The sequence below is a fragment of the Diadema antillarum genome, unplaced genomic scaffold, assembly GCF_040938485.1.
Source record: "Diadema antillarum isolate AM-2024a unplaced genomic scaffold, OU_Dant_1.0 seq00000013_RagTag, whole genome shotgun sequence".
Classification (NCBI taxonomy): Eukaryota; Metazoa; Echinodermata; class Echinoidea; order Diadematoida; family Diadematidae; genus Diadema; species Diadema antillarum.
Window position 1 is genome coordinate 286193 of NW_027271133.1, and position 18557 is coordinate 304749.

An 18557-nucleotide genomic window follows, 5' to 3' on the forward strand; every position below is an offset into this window, starting at 1 on the left:
TGTGACTTGCTGTTTAAAGTTCAACTTTGGAGATATAGCATGGCATAAGTTGTCAATTATTCTCGTCTTTATAAAGTCGACAATTCGCATGATAATTTAAGCCAAATGTGTGTAATGCGTAATTTTATTTCCCCGGTTAATAAAACTTATTGCCCTATTTTCTTATGATGGTTTGGGCCGCAACGGCATGGAGAGAAATCGGACGACAAACATTATCAATGCCCAAATAGCTCGTGTTCCCTTTGGAGGATATTCTGACTCTTGTCATTTGTGTATTTTTTAGAAGTAGGACCTATGAGAAAGTGACAGAAAGCTGTGTCGCTACTCAAATGTGTTTTTCTTCATTTTTAAAACAATCAGAATGTGTGTAATGATAGTTGTTTGTCGTGTCTTACGTGTAGCTGACATGTGAGAGGTCAAGTCTGCAAAGAATTTGGCTAATAGCTTTGCGAAGTAGCAGCGCTAATTGCCTATTGAATTGTGTATTCTGAGGAATTCCGAATGAAAGAACTCGGACGACACTGTTCACGCCTTGTATCCGAGTAAACCCGGCATCAACGAAGCCTTGAACAATGAAAGGTAACTTCCTGCTATCACGGGGTGGATAATCACGCAACCAGTACAATTCTTTTTTTCGCTATTGATAGCAGAATTAGTGACGTAACGGAGCGACAGTGTTGGAGGATCGGCATTATGTCTGCTAATTTGTAAAAGATTTTTTCAGTCCCCTTTTGTGTTCAGAACCACAGCCAGGGACGCCAACTTACTTTATCTCCTACAAGCTATCGTTACTATCTTAAAACGTGAATTTTATGAAAGGTTGAAAGTGATCGCGGAATCAGTTCTTCTGCGTGACACAAGGCTTTTATAATAGCATACCAAGCTTAAATCGTTTACCTGTATAGAAAGGGCGGGGAATACACACTTATCGCAATCATCCGGATTTGAGAGTGATACACTCTACTATTTTTCTTCATCTTTCCCCCGACAAAGACCATGGTAATTCAAAACAAACAAGCAAACAAACAAACAAACAGACAAACAAGAAGTTGCATTATATCAGAACGTACAGAATTATTGTGGTTCATGCATAGGTCATCTTTTGATGTATAGTAGTCATTTGTTGTCGTTTTTATAGCGTGTCCTAATAAATGCCTTTAGCGAAAACCCAACATAACTTTTATCAAGGAGGGAAGGGAACTTAAATTTAGATATAACATAGTTTATGGAAATCAGACATGTAAATAAGGCAATCATATACATCCGCATGGCCGATTGTAATCTCTTACTTTGACTATTAAACATGATCGCCTGCATTTACGTGCTTTTTCTAATTTCTTGAACTTTGCCTCATTTTCTCTTTTTTTTTTTTTAAAGAATTGCTCGCAACGTTTAAAAATCGTAACGCAGTCCGCTTTCCCATAATTAAATGTTCCATTTGATTCGTCACTTATTGTTGGTCGGGTGACGACAAATGTTGGAAACTCGAGCGATGATACATGGCATTTTGTTTTGTTGGTTTTCGTCTCATTGCTCAAACGAATTTTGACTACTATTACAGAGGTATCATCTATGAGACTTATCTGATGGTTTTTAATACAGAAATGATCATCAATCAGCAAGGATTAATCAACAAGTCATGAATTCACTTTACCCATCATGTCTTATTGAACTACGACATTGTTGAGGTAACCGCGCCTTTTTATTTTCATAGTTCAAACTAATTCTTGGCATAATCCAAACAAATAATTCTTTATATAATTTCTCAAAATGCTCAAAAGATGGCCATAGTCAAAACTTTCTACAAGGATTGCATACGGCAATCTTTACTGGCCTAAACAAGTTTTCTAGAGCTATCAGTTCCCCCTATGACGATGATTTCGTTTGCGTTTCGAACTTGTACCGAACTACTTTCAAAACAGCTATTACCTTTATGGTTCGATTAATGAACCAGTCTTTTGAATTCATAACCAACATTCGTAATCGTAACCATACAGTACCATAATACTGTCAATAACAGTTGGAAAATGTAAATGCTATAATAATAGCATGAAATAAATGAGTAACGATTATCTTCATACATTCTAATTCCTAAGTGATGCCGCTGCGATAATGACACATGGTTTGACTACTGCTTCAAGCAAATAAAAGGAAAAAGGAATGGGATATACTTCTAATGATGATACCACCCTGTACAATGCATTCTACTGTATTTGGTAACATTTGGTTACGTTTCTGTGCGCTTTACGTACGGAAAATAAAAGGCAGATTGATTCCATTAACATGCTAACACACAACGCATTCAAAATGTTTTTTGAAATACACCGTGTACAATGTAATGTTTTAGTATACATTTTGAAACTTTGAATTTGCGAGTCCTTTGTAAAGTTATAAGGGTTGTTACATTATCAAGCAAAAATTAAAGTATATAGGGATTCGGATTTGCTCAGAAGACTAAAAATGCTTTATATGGCGATCGCTCGCAACAGAGACAATCCGTTTCAGTAGATATACAATGTAATTCTGTTTTCATAAAATGAAAGAGAAACGTAAAGAAGTCAACTTTTTAACTTCATTTAGCTTTCTCACCAATTGAACTTGATTTGATCTGCCACGCATGATATCGCTGTATGTTCTATTAATTCTATCAAATTATTTGATTGGCGTGCTTGTTTTTTATGCGGACTATTACAGGTAAGTATAATCACTAATTCATTGAAGTTCATCATGTACGATTATGGCGTGTTAGTTGTTTTGTATTTTCATTTTATGATAATATCACGTGTGTATCTGATTCTGACCATGAAAATATGGCGACTATCTAAATGCGGAGTATGTATACTGTAAAACTAATGTCTCCTGCCAGTATAGACAAACTAATTTCTAGTCTTTCCCCGCTTGAAATGGAATTAAAAAAAAACAAAACGAAGTTCGACTTTCAGCAGATTTCAACCGTTTTGTATAGTGCCTGATACAATAATGATTGTATCTCATGGAAGAAAACTAGTCTCCTTGCCTGAATTTTAGCTGCTTCCTTTTCAAGCTTGCGGGAAAGAAATAGCTGAACAATAATCGCAATCATAAGGAGAGGCACATCCTTAAAAATAAACACAGGAGTACTGAGACATACTACTAAATAAAAACGGGCCTTTTATCACTATTGACAACACATGACATTGAAATGTTTGTTTGTTTGTTTGGTTGGTTTTTTTTGGGGGGGGGGGGGTAATACAATTGATTATTCTGAAGGTTCGTTAATCATACAATGAAATATGGTTCGCTATTAGCTTAGGTTCGTTAAAAAACAACAACAAACAACACACACACATTAAATGCGGTTCCTTTTCCGGTGTTTCCTTTACCCGAAAGTAATCAAGCAATCACTTATTTTAGTAAGGTTTGTGAATACAAAACGAAATGAGGAAGGCCTAACTATCAATTTAGAATGTATGTCATTATAATTATCTATACTCAACTTCACAAATGCAGAAAGATTGTAACTGTAAATGTGATGTTAAAAAAAAAGATAAGCTTAAGCTACAAGTTATATAACGAGTCTTTATATGCTATGGTATTACAAAAGTGACCGAGAATAAGAAGTATATTCATGATACAGTCATAATTATAAACCCAACGTGAAGCTGTCAGGCCTACATCAACCTTTGCTTCTGATACGTATAGTACGTGCAACATTGGCAAGCTTGATAAGTGATAATTCTGTGGACGCAACGCCTATAAAGGATATGTGCCTAATATGGCGGGAATTCAGAATGTTACGGCTGTATACAGCTGCAGTAGAACAGACGCGAAAGCAGTCTTTGATGTTCTGCAACATTACGACCATGTGCGTAATTTGAGGGTTTTTAGTACACGCAAAGAATACGATCTCAAAAGACGACTATCGTTAATTAACTTCATTTTGAACCCCCGCCTACAATGGGTTCTCAGGTTCTATCTAGGTATTGGTACTTGCTAAACGCATCCTCTTTAGTTTCCATTGACAACAACTACATGGGAGGAGAATGGAAGCAATCAACGCCCTCGCTAAAAGACGCTTCTCGTAAGACGCATTGCGTGCCCGCCTATGCTACAATAGGTACTCAGGTTCGATTTAGGTATTGGTACTTGCTAAACGCATCCTCTATAGTTTCCATTGACAACAACATTGAGGAGGAGATTGGAAGCGATCAACGCTCTCGCTATAGACGCTTTTCGTAATACGCATTGCGTGCCTTTTTTCTTTCTACTGTTTCCTATTGTTTGTGAGTTAAAAACTTGCGGCAAACTACACCGCAGCCGACACACAACGCATACCGACTCATTCATGCGGCGACAGCGGCACGGACACAAACGCACCGAAGTTTACATCGGACGACCATATTGGTCAGAATCGTTAATGATAGACCTGTCCTGCGATTGGTTAATTATCTTACACACCCAAGCTATCTCCTTATACGGTAGTGCGTGCGATGGAGCGTAAACGCCGTCGCTAAGCAGGACTGTTGTATTGTTTCGTCCCGCGAAAGAAACAGGTTGTGAGCTTGAACCTAACCTGAACTTTGAGAGCGATTTTCTCCGTTATTTAGAAAAAGGACCGACATCGTAAGCGTAGTTAATATTCGTTTTTATGATCTACAGGGATGTCGAAATGAGTTGTATTACATATCAGTGTAAAGCTTAGAGTCTGTAGAATTCACATATAGGCATAACTACGATTTCATTTTTTGCGACTTTTGACTCATTCCGACGGAGCGCCACACATATTTCAACGCGCGCGTACGCGCACGTTTTAAGAAAAAATGTGAATTTTGAGTACATGAGTAGAATGCGCATAACTTGAAATATATGTGACGTAAATTTCATTGAAAAATTCCATTCCATTAATGAGATATGATTGAGAATGTGTTTTCATATAATGACGTCATAGTGATGCACGGTCGACTGATCACAATGATACATTAGATTTGTTGTCTTTGGGACATGATACATACATGGTATGAGTTTGAAATTGATAGGCAGAGGACTTTCTGAGTTTACGTCTGCACAACTCATTCATGCGGCGACAGCGGCACGGACACAAACGCACCGAAGTTTACATCGGACGACCATATTGGTCAGAATCGTTAATGATAGACCTGTCCTGCGATTGGTTAATTATCTTACACACCCAAGCTATCTCCTTATACGGTAGTGCGTGCGATGGAGCGTAAACGCCGTCGCTAAGCAGGACTGTTGTATTGTTTCGTCCCGCGAAAGAAACAGGTTGTGAGCTTGAACCTAACCTGAACTTTGAGAGCGATTTTCTCCGTTATTTAGAAAAAGGACCGACATCGTAAGCGTAGTTAATATTCGTTTTTATGATCTACAGGGATGTCGAAATGAGTTGTATTACATATCAGTGTAAAGCTTAGAGTCTGTAGAATTCACATATAGGCATAACTACGATTTCATTTTTTGCGACTTTTGACTCATTCCGACGGAGCGCCACACATATTTCAACGCGCGCGTACGCGCACGTTTTAAGAAAAAATGTGAATTTTGAGTACATGAGTAGAATGCGCATAACTTGAAATATATGTGACGTAAATTTCATTGAAAAATTCCATTCCATTAATGAGATATGATTGAGAATGTGTTTTCATATAATGACGTCATAGTGATGCACGGTCGACTGATCACAATGATACATTAGATTTGTTGTCTTTGGGACATGATACATACATGGTATGAGTTTGAAATTGATAGGCAGAGGACTTTCTGAGTTTACGTCTGCACAACTTTTGAGGAGAAAGAAGAAAAAGAAAAAGAAGAAGAAGAAGAACGAAGAATCAGAACAGATACAGAAGGTGATCCGAGAGGATACTCGGATCACCTAATAACAGTAACATTCAGCTGCGTTCAACGGTTCGGAAATGAACACAATAATATTCAACTCTGTGTATATGATGATAACATAAATGTCTGAAGTTTGCTTTTATGTTCAAGAGTAAATGGCAATAACATTCAGCTCCGGAAGATGCTAAAGTAAATGTCGAATGTTTGCTCTGACGTTCGGAAATGAATAACAAAAATATTCAACTCCGTATTATACGATTTTACATTCGGAAGTGAATAGCAGTAATATTCTGCTCCATACGATGCTAAAATAACTGTCAGATGTTCGCTTTTAAATTTCAAAATGAATAACAGTATAACATTTAGCTGCGTTCGATGGTTCGGAAATGAACGCAATAATATTCAACTCCGTGTACACGATGATAACATAAATGTCTGATGTTTGCTTTTATGTTCAAGAGTAAATAGCAATAACATTCAGCTCCGGAAGATGCTAAAATAAATGTCGAATGTTTGCTGTGACATTCGGAAATGAATAACAAAAACATTCAACTCGATGATAAAATAAATGTCTGATATTCGCTTTTACGTTCAAAATATACACTATAACAATAACATTCAGCTCCTGAAGATGCTAAAACGAATGTCGAATGATCCCTTCGTCGTTCGGAAAGGAATAACAATAATATTCAACTCCGTACGATGTTAATGTCGGATGCCTGCTTTTTTTTATTGCTATTTAATTTTGAAAGTAAATAGCAATAACATTCGGCTCCGGAAGATGCCAAAATAATTAATGTCACATGATTGCTTTTACGTTTGGAAGTGAATAGCAGTAACATTCTGCTCCGTACGATGCTAAAATAAATGTCGGATATTTGCTATTACATCTCGAAATGAATAACAGTAACATTTGGCTACGTTTGATGGTTTAAAAAAAAACTGTCTGATGTCTGTCTTAACGTTCGAAGACTGGAAAACAGTAACATTCGGCCCCGTACGATATGAGAAAATATTGTCAGTTGACTCATTTCACTTTCGAAAGTGGACAGCATGCAGTCGGCTCCGTACGATGATAAAATAAATGTCGGATGTTTGCTTTTATATTTGGAAATGAATAACTGTAATATTCTGCTTCATACGATGCTAACATAAATAACAGATTATTGCTTTCACATTTGAAAATGATTAACGGTATAAATAGGTTCAGTATGATGCTTAAATAAATAGAGAATGTTTGCTTTCACGTTCGGAAATCAATAAGGATAACATTCAGCTCCGTAAGATGCTAAAATTAATGTCGGTTGTTTGCTTTTATATTTGAAAATGATTAACGGTAATATTTGGCTCCGTAAGGTGCTAACATACTATAGTAAATGTTAGGTGATTGCTTTTACATAATCAGAAATGAATAGTGGTAACTTTCAGCTCTTTACAATGCTAAAACAAACAATCTGCAAATGCTCTCACTTTCTCATTTCAAAAGTAAGCGATGACCACCTAACTAGGCATCAACTTTTATAATAATCTATATATTTGCTAAATCTTAGAACTCAGAATAACAGTGATAAGATGATTGAATTTTGTATTCATTTATTTTAGACATGGGTATACCTGTATCACTTCAGTAATGCTTAATGATATTATTGTTTTTAGTAGGACCGATTTAGTTTTTCCTATGTTTTTCTTGATTTTTTTTTTTGGGGGGGGCCACCAAAAAATAAAAATTAATGATTTTGGTGGTCAAAAATTTAAAGTTAGTGTGGAGCCCTGGCTAACTTAATCTTTCCCATGATATGCTATAATGTTTATATCATCAACCTGTCGACGTCATCCGACAAATCATGATTCAAACCTTTTTCCATCGTCTGCTAATCCTCATTTCAATACACGGACAAATTATTATTTCAACTCGCTGACATTATCCTCCTTTCAAGAACTTCATATATAAGCAAGCAAACATTGTAAACATTAGCTAGTGAGAACATACATCTATCGCCATCATACATAGAATATAAAAATACATCGAACACTTACAGATCAAAAGATTAAAAAGTGGCGATATTGCATGTTATAATAGAGACGAGATTGATTATGAAAATTGAAATAATGTTACTAGATTGCAATATATAGGACCCGTATAACAGAGAATTAACGATTCACATTAAAAAAGAAATCGAGTTTTTATATACTGTGTGTGTATATATATGCCAACTTCTAAACTGGGAAATATATATTGCTCGGGTGATTGACGCACTCACTTATGAAGTGATTGACGCGTCCTCCCTACTGAGCGAGATCGTTGTAGCTCACCGACAATGAAACAATATTATTCTTCATGTTAGTATGTAAAGGGAACTGCTTCCCGCCTAAGCCAACTTTGAACACAGGGTATTCTTTCTCATTTGCAGAGTGCACTTTCGACTCTTTTTCGGGGGAGCGCACTTTCGGCTCTGATCTAAGTCCTATTATCATGAGTTCATGTCGCCGTTTAGTGATCTATACTTCAGCTTTGCTGAACTGTTTAATGTCTTGAGCAGGAAACGAAAACAATGGCTGGACTAAGGAACCTTGGTTTTAAAAAGGGGGAAATATAGAAACAAAAACAACACTACACAAACAACACATATAATCTTGCAATTTTTATGTATATGTGTTCAAAAGGTTTATTGCCCTCCAATATTTCTTCCAAATTTTTATTGAATAGTAATGTTTATGCTTATAACACCCGTCGTGCTAATGATTATCATTTATGTCATGTGAGAACAAATATTTCTAAGAATACAGTTTTTTATAAAGGTCCATTAATATGGACCGAAATACCATTTGATTTGAAAATGAAACCGTCTTTGAATAGTTTTAAAAGGAATTATAAATGTTTACTCCTGAATTCATATTCTCATTCAGAATGATTACTTTAATTGCACTTATATGTCTTTTGATTTGTTCTTCAGTCCTGTCCTTTTCTTTTTATCGTTTACCTGTCTAGAAAAGGCGGGAATACGCCCTTTCGCAATTACCCGTACTTCATAACAGATCAAGTGGTACACTTTTTTTTTTTTTCATCTTCCCACAGACCAAGTCCAAGTTCATTCAATTAAAACCCCGGAGAACAGATCCTTATCACAGCGTACGAAAAAGAACAGATCCTTATCACAGCGTACGGAAGTGTGTCATGTATGTATAGGTCATCAGTCGATGTAGCATTTCCTTAAATAAGTAAATCTTTAAAGAAAACCCGGCTAAAACAAATTCATCAGGAAGGAAAGGGGACTTCAATTTTAAAGATAGTATAGCTTATAGAAATCAAATAACATGTAAATGAAGCATAATACATCGCCGTGTGACTGACTGTATATCGGCTTTAGATATTGAACATGTGCACCTGCATTTATTCATTTCTTAAACTTTGCCTCATCGTTTTATTTATTTTTTTATTTAAGAGTTGATCGTAATATTTACAAATTGTAAAACAGTCTGCTATCGCACAATAATATATGTATAGTGTTACATTCGTCACTTGAAAATTGGTCGGGTGACGCTAACAAAAATGTTTGGAAATCGTGCGATTATATGTGGCATTTTGTTCGTTAGTTGGCGTCTTATCACTCCAAAACAGTTTGACAACGATTGCAGAGATACCTATCTAAAAAAGCTTAATTGATGGCTTATAGAAGTGATCATCAATTCGGCAAAGATTAGTTAGATGAATTCATGAATTCACTTTATGCATCACGGCTAATCGAACTATTATGTACAACATTGTTGAAGTAACTATACTTTTTTATTTTCATAGTTCGAACTATTTCTCAACATTTATATGTAAAACAAAAATACTCTACACGTTTTCTCAAAATGCTCAGAAGATGTAATGAGTCAGTTCCGTAAAAAGATTGCATTACGGCAATCTTTACTGACCTAGACAAGTTTTCTATAGAGCTATCAGTACTATTATGATGGCATTCTGATAACTTCTACTGCGTTTTGAATTTGTACCGAGCACAGCATTCAAAACAACGGGTTCCTAAGGTCCTCTTTGGGTACTGGTACTTGCTAAAACTTCAAGCATTCTCTTTAGCTTCCATTGACAACAACATGGGAGGAGAATGGAAGCGATCAACTTTCTCGGTAAATGAGGCTTTTCGCAGTACTTGTACACATTGCGTGCCTCTTTCTTTTTTCTGTTTCTGTTCTTTCAAACTATACACCGCAGCCAACACACGCACGTCCCGACTCATTCGTAGAGCGGCACAGACACAAACACACCGAAGTTTACATTCAGGCTACCGTATTTTGGTATTGGTTAGAATTGTTAATAATATATCTGATTTGTGACTGGCTAATTATCTGTAGAAAAAAATGCTTATCGAATTGGTCCGGATAAATGGAACACTCTTCCTGAGGAGTTGAAACAGTGTGCCTCCTTGTTTTCATTTAAAGCAAACTTAAAGAAGTACATTTTATTACAGTATACTTCAAATATGAACTAAAAACAAATAAATTATATAACTAATGTTGGTCTCCTGATATCAACAGCGTATATCGTCCCTTCTTTCAGTAAACCAATTTCACTATTCTAAATTCCAGCCAATCTGCTATTGTGCACCCTCAAGCACCTGCACACACATTCACCACCACCACCATCACACACCAGAGTTTATTTTCCCCTGCTACCTTCGCAGCAGAATTTATATTGTTACGAATTTAGTACGCCCTTATCTTTCCTCGGGCCGGCCATCTTTTCAAGCAATGCTTATAATGGCGGCCCTCTGCATAATCGTTTCTTAACTATAAATGTTATTCTTATCACTGCTGCATAGACATGCATACTGTATATTAAATTTCTTTCATATCATTGTTTATACAAATCAAAAGACTGTGTTAAATTTATTTACATATTTCCTACATGTTCATGATTATGTACTTATATGTATCATGGTTTATGCAAGTCAAACGACTCTGCGTTGAATTTTCTTTGTATATTTCCTGCATTTTCATGATTATGTAGCTTATGTATATTGATTTGCAGAATATAAAGTATCTATCAAACAAACAAATAGTCCCTTATTTATTCCAAGATGTAAGACAGATCTGTTCAACAAACTACCGTTATTCAGTCAAAACTGTAAATCTTTGCAGTGTTTTAAACAGCAACTTCGGATTTTATTATTTTTGCTTTAAGGTCCATGGTAAGGTGGCATGGAAATCATACATACCATATAGGTTATTTCTGTGACCCTGCACGGGAAGGAGTGCAGGTACCTCTTTTGTTTGTTTGTTTGTTTATTTTTGTCTGTAGCGGTGCCTTGATCCTTTTGTTTTACCTGTATTTGCATGCTGAAGGTGATTTTCCCATACCACTTTGTTTTATGAAGGTTTTAAGTACAGATCATAGATGTGTGACATTTTTGTTTTGTTTTTAATCTTGCTATTTTATACACGCACATGAATAACTGTTATCGTACTGTATATGTATAGAATATTATTGTGTATAACACGCGAGCACGTGTATGTGTGTACGTACAGTGTAGGCGTACGGGTACTCACGGAGGTCTCACCCTCCCGCTTGTGTGTGTGCATCCCCTATACAGGCACACATTATGTATCATGCATGAGTTCGCTATGCATTTGGAAGTGGAGTGTAAGAAAGTATGGGACAATGTATGAGTGTGCATGTTTGTGTGTGTGTGTGTGTGCGCACATGTGTGTATGCGTGTGTGTGTGTGTCTGTGTATGCATATGTGTGCGCGCGGATGTGTGCGTGTGTGTCTGTGTGTGTAACGGTATACATGTGTGCGTGCGTGCGTGCGCGCGTGCGTGGGAGTAATGGCAAGTTTTGTCTCACCTCCCTGGATTTTCGGGTTGGTGCACCAACGTATCTGTGCCAAGTGGCCTGCATTGTGTGGACGTACGTAGACGTGTGGGTTTGTAATTATTATTTTCTTTGCGGGGGGGGGGGGGGAGGGGGATGAGTCATTTCACTTTTATTCTATGTAAAGAAATATATCTATTGAGATGATTTTGTTTTATTCTGATTTGTATTATGATAAGTATTCATGTGTGTAGATTTTAATGTTTTACTGTTCAATAATGTATGAAGGTTAATTTTGTGTTACGATGAATGTTTACCCGGTATGTATTTTTATCATGGCCAGGGCTCTCTGGAAGAGCAGGACCTGCTGGTCTTGATGAGACTACCCTGTGGAAATAAAACTGAAATAATAATAATAATAATAATACTATGCATGTAATTTAAACACAACAAAAACAAGGGAAAAAATTGTTGTGTCCCACTGCACCCTCATTGGACCAAGCAGCTTTAGCTCCACGCTTGCACCATACATCACACTGAATCAATACACCTGCACCATACGATACACAGAGATACAAACACTCTGAGATCCCGAGAGAGAGAGAGAGAGGGAGAAAGTGAACTACCTTGGGTACTACACGGACTGGCACTCGAGTGTACATTATATTCAAGCGTACAAGACAACTGATGCATGGCGTGAACAGTACTGCGCCATACACTGTTGCGAATTAGCGAGTTGTAATGCTGTGAATTAGAGGGCGAGAACAATTCTTTTTCAGATTATGGCGATAAGATTTTAAGTTTTAAAAATTATGCGACTTAGACAAGGGAATTTACACACATTTTAATAACGCAGTTGGCACTGAAAATCATGTTGACATACGTGAGTTGTCGACTTATAAATTTTATGTCGATTAAGAATTATTAGGAAATTTTTAAGGAATAACAAAGGGAAAAATCAGGACTTTTCTGCTTGGTTAATTTAAGGACGTTCCTCAGTTATGTGTTTGCGCATCCTTGCTGCACAGGTTGGTAAGTGACAAGAGCGTAGCTAGAATAGTGGCGTAGAAGTGCACGCACGAGTGATGAGCCGACCTAACTGAGCTGAGCTACGGATACCCAACAGCTCCCCAACCGGCCGCGCTGGGCGGCCTGCCCGTGTGTCAACTGTATGCATTACTTATACCATTCACAATGACAGTTCAGCGGTCCGAGCCAGATATGTACATGGTCATGTACAGTTAGATAGCACAGCACTGATCGACGGAATCGGGAAGCTTGGAAGTGAAACTGAGCTGTTTCCATTTTCATTCTGTAGATCTCTTTTGTGATGTGCAGTTCATTACTAGTATCTGTTCATCAACATGATCAAGTTGAGTACTAAGGTACCTAGCTGGTGACTATTAGTCTACGAGACTAGGGCCCGAATTCACGAAGGTGGTACAAAATCAAACCATGGTTTAAACCATAGAGAAACCGCAGTTTTGTACCATGGTACAAAACTTGTGATTCATGAAGGTGGTACAATCTTAAACCATAGTTTTAAGGCGTCGTATGACATCATCATTTTAGACTGCCGTGAGGGTGGTTTAAACCTGGTACAATCTGTCGCGTAGCGGACGATTGGCGTCAACGACAAAAGAAAACGAGGAGAAGGATACTTCTTTGTTGTTAATGAAGTGTTCTTTGTACTTATTCGGATCGTAAAATCCGTAAGTATTACATTTTGTTTTGATTAAAATTTCACCCGTATTCAGTTTTGTACGTTTTTAGTGAATGAGAAATTGTCATAAATGTTATATCACAGGTAAACATACTGGAGGTTGCAGTCCGTTATTGCGCTTTCGTCGAGATTTATCTTCACGTACTCCCACCCCTGTATTTTGTTGCTGTGTTGTCAGTAGGCTAGATGTGGGTGGCGCGTTCTCGCGTCTCTCTAGAGACACGAGACACAAGTAGCCTACTTCATAAGTAGACCCTAATATTAATGGACTAGATATGAAGTATATTGAGTGTCCAATAAGCTGTCGACGGTTTTGTTTTGTGTCCTAGGGCAAGAGTACCTTTTGAGACAACCACCCAAAAGAGTGCGTGCATCCGTGCGTATCGCAAGCAAGGGCAAGGGCCAAGGCCAATTCAGGTTAGGCTGGGTAGGCCGTAGGTAACGTTAGAGACGGTAACGCGTTAGTAGAGTTGTAACGTTAGATCTGCACTGATTTAGACCTTAGTAAACGTTAATGTGGTTGGGGTGGAAACCTCAGTGGCTGTCTCAAAAGGAAGTCTTTCCGTGTTCTAGATGACCTAGATCCATGTGTCAGATTTCTAATTTGTAAAAATGTGAGCAACTGTTTAGTCTAATCGCGCACCAGCGACCCCAGGCCCTGCACGGGTTACGCCATTTCCTGACCCACTTCATCTGACACACTCTTTCTGACACGCTTTTTTTGCCATTCATTTTGTACACGGGGCAGTTTTCATGAGACGGCCTCTGTTATTGGCTACTGTGCTAATGAATATTCAACAGCCTCACAATTTTTTTTTTTTTTTTCATAATGAGTCACTCTGTCTGATTCTGTGTCTGTGATTGGCTTTTAGCTATTGAATATCTAATAGTTATCGGCCAGCTACCTTAAGTGATAAATACGTTGCTGTTCGGCAAATCACGTACGACTAACATGTTAGCGAGTGTCGAGCAACGCACGGCCAACCGGCCGACGGCCGTGAGCCAGCTCCAAGGGATCAATGATAGAAAGTGTGCACGTTCCCAGTCGATAGAGTATTTATATCACGCACACACATTTGAACAACTGACGTTGGTCAAAGCTTTATGTCGCAAGTTTCAAGGTCCCTATCTATTGTTAGATCGAAGGAAACATTGATAAACTGATGATATTTATTTGGTATATCAGACCCATCCGGACTAAAGACTTATTTACTACATACCTTCTCGTGGAGTGCCTCACATCATAATCGGTCTGTACGGGATCGAAAGTCCTGCAAGCTGCAGTTGCTGTGACGCGTTTTCCCCGTGCAGCCGTCGAGTGTTCCCCCTCACTTCTTTACACTCGGATCGTTGTTTTTTCAGTGCTTTGTAACATTATGCTGATCTCTATGTGTAATGTACATGCCTTTTCGAGTACCGGTAGTCTATGGACGTGCGATTTGCAATTGCAGTTCATTATCTGTAAAAAGCTTGTACTTCCAAATAATACATTAGTTAACACGTTCTTTTCCACCCTAGAAATAGATAAATTTCAAAAGAAAGAAAAACATATCTGTGCAGAACAAAGTAAAAATGACAAAAATCGGATAAGAAATGAGGAAGATATGACATTTTGAAATTTCCCTTTTTTCCCTTATGAATATTCAAATGAGCGAGTTGATGAAGTCATTCCCTCACAATTTTTCATGCATATTACATATGAAATTCAGAAAAAATTGTTGTTTTTAGCTATTACGGGTAAGAGCACTTTCTAATACTATAATATATCAGAATTAACATTTGTTCTTACTTATTTTCAATTTCAATTTCAATTTCAATTTATTTTCATATTTCTCGATGAAAAATTACATCAAATATAACAAAATTAAATGAAATACATGACATACATAGAATATTGCGATGATACAAAACATAATAGTGGTCGATCTGTTAAGTTTGGAATCTGTGAATGAATGCTAAAGAAATATGAGGGAACCTACTTAAAAGCGAGCTCGTTGAGCGTAGGTCCCAGTTAAAAACGAGTTTAAGATTGAGAAGGGGAGCACGGGTATACAACAATGATCGGAACATGAGAGAAAAAATTTTGGGTGGTTATAAGGCAAGTTTTAAATTCATACAGCTGAAACATGATATTTTTGTCATTTCTGTATATAAAATGAATAAGAAATTGTGAGGGCATGACATCATCAACTTGCTCATTTGAATATTCATAAAGACTGGTCAAGAAGTGTTTTCTGAAAAGTTGTGAAATTTCAAAATATCATAACTTCTTTAGTTCTTATCCGATTTTGATCATTTTTGCACTGTTTTGTAGGCAATTTTCTCTCTTTTTTATGAAATTGATTAAATTCTGGAGTGGATTTCTTCTTTAATGTGCATTAGGCCCTATGTGGTGATTGTATAACCCTTCCTTACAAAAATGTTCAGTGATACTCAATTGGTCTCTGTATGGTATACCATAGAAGCAATGATAAATTTACATGTAGTCTAAGACTGTCTATATCATTATGTCTTAAGGATCAAACTATGCAAAATGCATGTTGACTTGTCTTGATTTACATACTACCGTGATCCTCACCTACAGTGGTCAAAAGAATAATGAACCAGGTTGAATTACCAGATTACAAAAAAAAAAACCAACAACGAACAAAAACACACCTTCCAAACACAAATTTCAGCTGAGGCGCAAATTTGATTATAAGATATTGTAATGTCGTACTGCCATCATCCAGGGACGTCTTGCACTGCGTGCGTGCGCATCTACTTTGGTCTCACCTAGTATCTCCCTGCACCCATCACAAAAAGGTACTGGAAGCGCACGTAGTAGCAAGGCCTACACGTGGATGAGGTTAGAAATTGCCGCGCGCCCCCAGCTCACCAGCTCCTGGCCGCCTCTTATTGGCCGGCCTTGAGCGCGACGTTCGACAAGCCATACCATAGTCTTGAATATTCATTAGCACAGTAGCCAATAACAGAGGCCGTCTCATGAAAACTGCCCCGTGTACAAAGTGAATGGCAAAAAAAGTGTGTCAGAAAGAGTGTGTCAGATAAAGTGGGTCAGGAAATGGCGTAACCCGCCCTGCACGTACCGAGCTGTATGTATGCCCTAGCTAGCTAGTTCTTAGGTGTACCGACCGACCGGTAGGCCTACTGCCAATTATTTGTCTAACCGCTAGACACTAGCTCATACAGCGGGCCATACAGCGCCCGTGCGTTAGTACATGTGACTGTTAGATGTCAATCTCCTGTAAGTGGTACTACTCGGCTTGTGCCGAAAGGGTGGGTTGGGTGGTGGCACGTCGCGTTGACTGGAACCCCACCCTTCGTCCAAAGCCCCCCCCCCCCCCCCCAGTTCTGCCGAAAGGGTGTGTTGGTACTTTTTCTCATGTAATATTAACCCTTTAAAGCCCAAGCTATTTCGACCCTTCCCAAGCCCAAGGGGGGGGGGGGGGGGGGGGGGGGGGGACACATTGTGCCCCTCCCCCCTATATAACTTTGTTATTGTTTGATGTTTCATCGTCACATTTGGCACATGGGGAGAGCAAATAGTCTACATGACCGCATACTTTAATTTTTCATGGTCACACATAGAGGGCGCTATTTACCAAAATATAAAGAAATACATAGGAAATATGCTAAAAACATGATTTTTCTGTATAATTTCTTTATCCCCAGTATATATGTCTTATCATAGACCAATATTTTTCATATTTGCCACAAAATGATCTGCAAGTCAAAGCTCATTATTTTTTATGGTTGAAATTTCTCAAGGTCACCACATGGGGGCGCTATTCATAACAAAATAAAGAAATACATTATGAGACCTGTGATGTATTGTTTGGGATAGGTACATGCATAGTTATCATATTTCATGTTCCCATAATATCGGAATTTTAAGTTTGCAGATTGATAATGCGATAACCAAATTATATTAGAGGTATAACTTGGGTGAAGGAATCAAAATGACACAAAATAGAATGGCAATCTTTGGAAAATACTGTTATTTTCAAGTATCTCTATTATATCTATTGTTTTATGGCATTGTCACAGAAAAACAAAGGAAATAATAGGAAAAACATTTCAGGGCCATAATTACTTCACATTTTGCTCCTTTCAGCAAATTTCAGCCTAGAAACGCCATTTTATACATTATAATATGGTTAATTGGAATTGGAACAGAAAAATATGAAAAATCTGACTGACATGGTTGTCAGTTTATTGTTGCTATGGCAACCAGCAATATCAAATATAGCTAAATTATATATCAAAATGTTTGGAATAAGATTTTAGGAAAAGTCACCAAATTTGGTTAAAACTGGATTAAGGGCGAAGGAGTGGCGAATGAAAAATCTGGTAGGGGGCACAATGTGCCCCCCCCCCCCTTGGGCTTTATAGGGTTAAAAGACGAGTTTTGAATTTATATTTAACCAACTAATATTAAACAACAAATAACAATTAGACCAAACAGTAATTGGACGAAATGATGACTAGACCAACTGATTATTAGACCAACTGATATTAAACAGTCTATTAGACCAACTGGCTGTAGACCAAGTGGTAATAGAGTGTAAACCGATCCGGACAATTGCCTCTTTGAAATGGTTGTTTGAAGGTTAAATATAAATTCAAAACTCGTCTTTTAATATTACATGAGAAAAAGTACCAACGCACCCTTTCGGCAAAACCGGGGGGCTTTGGACGAAGGGTGGGGTTCCAGTCAACGCGACGCGATCCAACGCTCCCAATGCACCCTTTCGGCAAAACCGGGGGGGCTTTGGACGAAGGGTGGTGTTCCCATTAACGCGACGCGCCACCACCCAACCCACCCTTTCGGCACAAGCCGTACTACTCTAGGCCCTGGCCTAGCCCCACCCCCACCCCTTACTGCCTTTATTGCTACAATGCTAGGTAAGATCTAGGGCTGTGTACCTATGAGATCTATGTAGCTGTTACTGTGTTAGGTCTACATGTACACCAGCGCATCGGCGATCCAGCGATCCCAACATGGCAACGCTTAAAAATAAAACAGTCAACAGTAACACATTCGTGCCGGTGGGTTTAAACTTATGTTTGTACTCAGGTATTTGATTTGATGTGTCAATACACTACAGATCTGAAAATGTGAAGTTCCAAGTCTAAGAGATCATTCAATTAGGCCTATAGATATAGAGCTAGATCTTGTTCTAG

At 37.9% G+C, this 18557-nt stretch overlaps 1 protein-coding gene across 3 annotated transcripts in view; it reads left to right on the plus strand.

Moving 5' to 3' along the window:
* LOC139725047 (uncharacterized) overlaps positions 1-18557 on the plus strand; it is a 508769-nt gene that overhangs the window by 252558 nt on the left and 237654 nt on the right. The window lies entirely within an intron of this gene.